The sequence below is a fragment of the Schistocerca cancellata genome, chromosome 1 (assembly GCF_023864275.1).
Source record: "Schistocerca cancellata isolate TAMUIC-IGC-003103 chromosome 1, iqSchCanc2.1, whole genome shotgun sequence".
NCBI lineage: Eukaryota > Metazoa > Arthropoda > Insecta > Orthoptera > Acrididae > Schistocerca > Schistocerca cancellata.
Genome location: NC_064626.1, coordinates 607,334,276 through 607,338,161, shown reverse-complemented (window position 1 = coordinate 607,338,161; position 3,886 = coordinate 607,334,276). Strand labels below are relative to the sequence as shown.

The 3,886-nt window shown below is 43.6% G+C and overlaps 1 pseudogene; it reads right to left on the bottom strand.

Annotated features, from left to right (window-relative positions):
• Window positions 1-3,015: 3,015 nt before the first annotated feature.
• Window positions 3,016-3,133, bottom strand: LOC126099693 (5S ribosomal RNA; annotated as a pseudogene).
• Between the last annotated feature and the right edge of the window lie 753 nt (window positions 3,134-3,886).

Here is a 3,886-nt window from a genome sequence, read left to right as displayed (position 1 = left end):
TTCAGTTACGACCTCGTCTACTTCTCACGGTTTTGCACTATTCTTCGAAGTAGATGCCTTTTCCCCACAGATTAGGGACTTTAGGTACACGGTCATATAGAAAAACCTAATTAGACGGAGAGGTAGGAGGTTATAATACAAGGTGATAAAGGCAGAGCATCAAATTATAAAATTCTTGACTTTGTTAAATAGTAGAAAATTGCATCGCCAGTCGTAAAAACGTCCAAACAGTGCATTAATTCATATTATATTACCAGTGAATGTTAACAACAAGAACTTAAGAATTCTACGTACTCAGTATGTACCGTGGTATGTAGAACGTATTACGAATTATGTAGTTTTCATGATTGACGATGTAACTTTTACTGTTTAACAGCACGGACGAATTCATTGGCTTTATTATTTCACGTCTTTGATTTTATCGCCGACTATGATGATGTATTTTATGAGTTTGATGATGGTCCGTGGACAGAAACAATTTGTTCAATACAGGAATGTATTGCCAGCTCTTACCGGTAAATAATGACATTTTCAAAAATTTACGAGATGTTTGACATCAAATTGTTAAAACACTCGTATATTCCACATGTAATGTGTGTGGGAAGCCCGCACATGTGGTCTACGTCTGCCGGTCTCACCCCGAGCAGCCATTAACAGGGCCAGTCGCCAGCGATCCCACTGGCTGGGGTGTCTGGTCTGGCGGGATCGGCGCGCTGATTGTGACAATCAGCGGAAGGTCCCGTCCGGTTAGCCGGCCTGTAATCTCGTTTTGCGCTGCCGGCTACACAGGGGGCATTCCCCTAATTAATAGATGGCGCAATCAATCCGGCCGCGACCACTGCGTGCGCCCCTATGCTGATCCGGTACGAGTACATTACGGTTAATACGGGATGCCTTTTGTGTGATTGGTGGACACTGGACTGGCGCCAACCACGAGACGGTTCCGCTTACAACTGGACAAAGAGATGGGCTACTGCTGTTGCTGCAATCAACCGTAAGTATAATGACTCGTCCCTGGCTTCGTGAACTTTATTTCCTACCTGCACACATTCTTATCGTCATTACGATGTCGTCATAACAATTTAGTTTTACCAAATCTGTCGTCATGTTTAGTTACAACGCGTCCACCATTCAAGGAGGCTGCAAGAAAAAAAAAAAAATATGGCCAGGTATGGCTTGGACTCGTGCATTTAATTGTGTATATAGAAATGTGTATGTGAGTTCCTGTATGACCAAACTGCTGAGGTCATCGGTCCCTAGACCTACACACTGCTTAAACTAACTTACGCTAAGGACAACACACATACACACATGTCCATGGGAGGACTCGAACCTCCGGCGGGAGGGGCCGTGCAATTCGTGATTTGGCGCCTCTCACCGCACGCCAATATACTCGTATATAGACAGTTCATCACTTCTGTGAATCAAGAATCTCGATTTTTTTGCATAATGTCGTCATTGATTCTTTCAAGATATCGGTGTCAGCGATTCAAAAACTTTAGAGAATGTTACTTTGACGACGAACAACAAATGAAAAATAAGTATTCTTTTCGCGTTAAATAATTAAAAATTAACTACTTTCTCATTTTTTCCTGCAATTGTACCGTGAAATCTTCCTTCTTCCGAAAATTCGTGGTTCTAAGTCAATGATAAATACCCTATAGTGTTTAATGAGTCAGTTTTTTACCATCAAAATTTGTTAGTAAGCGGGTCTATCTTTTGCTTGCCTTATCTTAGGAAGGTAACTTTTATAACAACAAAAGACTATAGACCTTAGTATATTAGATATATTCCAATTTCATAAGTCTACCCTTCCTGAGGAAAAGTGGATTTAACAGACGAACGAACAGACAAATAAACGTAGTTAGAACTTCACAATTTCCACGTTGTTTTCTTGAGTTGAAAATTGAAACTTTGCTTTTGCAAAATTGTGTGAGTCTAGAACAATGGGAGGGAACCTATAGGCTTTGATGAGTGAGCTTGCGAGTATCAAAATTTGTGACATAAATGGCCGTGTCTTTTGTTTCCATTGACTTAGAAGCTTGCATTTATTACTGTGCGAAAGGACATTAGACCTTAGTAAGTCACACGAGTTTCAACTTGATATGTGCACTCATTTCTTAGAAAATGGGTCTTAACAGACGACCGGATAGACACCCAATCTGATGCTAAACGGCAAGAACATTTTTCGTACGATATAAGTACAAATTTTCAATTTAACGATTTTTTCCTTTGTTTGCATTGTAAAATGTTGCTTGCTGACATAAACGGCCATATCTTTTGACTGCATTGTCTTAGACGCTTCGTCGTTGTGCATCGCCGAAACAATGTAGACCTTAGTCTGCGACAAATTTCAACTTAATACGTCAAGCCGTTCCTGAGAAAATAGGCATTTAGCGATCCGGCACACACACAGAAGAACTACGAGAGAGATCCTGTAAAGGCTCCGTTCTTACCGATTGAGGTATGGTACCCTAAAAATTGAATTGAAGTATAAACAAACATCTGACGCTAGAATAATTTTCTCCTACCGATTATTGTGATTTATTAAAAATAAATGTGCGCTTTCATATCTCAGGCACTGATAAGTAACCCATTTAATTCTGGTGACAAGGCAACAACTTTATCTTAGGAAATTAAGGTGACTTAATTGCAAAACACTGGTAAGTAACATATCTGTATGTGAGAAACGGGCATTCTGTAAGTAGTTAAGAGCATCTCTCGTGAAGAATATGGGTAATCAGGCTATTAAAAATCGACAGCGGGGAATTACCAGGCGCCACAGTAAAATGAAACGTCGGCAACTGTTATAACAAGCACTCCGTCTTCAGGCCACGAGTACCTACCGGGACCATCCGACCGCCGTGTCATCCTCGGTGGAGGATGCGGATAGGATTGGCGTCGGGTCAGCACACCACTCTCCCGGTCATAAGATAGTACTCTTGACCGAAGCCGCTACTATTCGGTCGAGGAGCTCCTCAATTGGCATCACGAGGCTGTGTGCGCCCCGAAAAATGGCAACAGCGCATGGCGACCTGAATGGTCACCCATTCAAGTGCCGACCACGCCCGACAGCGCTTAACTTCGGTGATCTCACGGGAACCGGTGTATCCACTGCGGCAAGGCCGTTGCGCAACTGTTATAACAAACAAAACACAATCGAAATGTAGTCCCACAACCAGTTCTTTCAAATATTTCTTCAATTTACAAATGACAAGAATCAAAAAGCTTTTAACCCACTTACGAGTTTCCTTTAGCAAGTCTGTTCTCATAAGAAATGTGCCTCCAACAGCTCCGTGGGAGTAGCCATTAGCTATTTCGCAACTAGCGGTGACATTGCAGAGGCGTCAGAGTCCCGGCGCACTCAGCAACACTCCCAACTTGAACGGTAGGTAAAGTTGGTCCTCTCGCGCAGCTGCAATTACGGCCTCGGACGGCCGGTCGATGTCTGCGCCGTCTGGCCGCAGCCCCAGAAGCATTGAGGGCGCGCGTGGCTCGCTGCCTCCGGACGGACGGACCCAACTGCGCCTTCAACACGGCCTGCCGGTATCGCCCGCAGCAGCCGCAGCGAAATTAAAATGTCTTGCAGCCACTATCGGAACGACGCCGTGTCCACCACAGCATGTTATTCTCAATGGAGAGAAGTCTTCCGAAGTAAGAGTAATTTCAGGTGTGCCGCAGGGGAGTGTCATAGGACCGTTGCTATTCACAATATACATAAATGACCTGGTGGATGACATCGGAAGTTCACTGAGGCTTTTTGCAGATGATGCTGTGGTGTATCGAGAGGTTGTAACAATGGAAAATTGTACTGAAATGCAGGAGGGTTGCAGCGAATTGACGCATGGTGCAGGGAATGGCAACTGAATCTCAATGTAGACAAGTG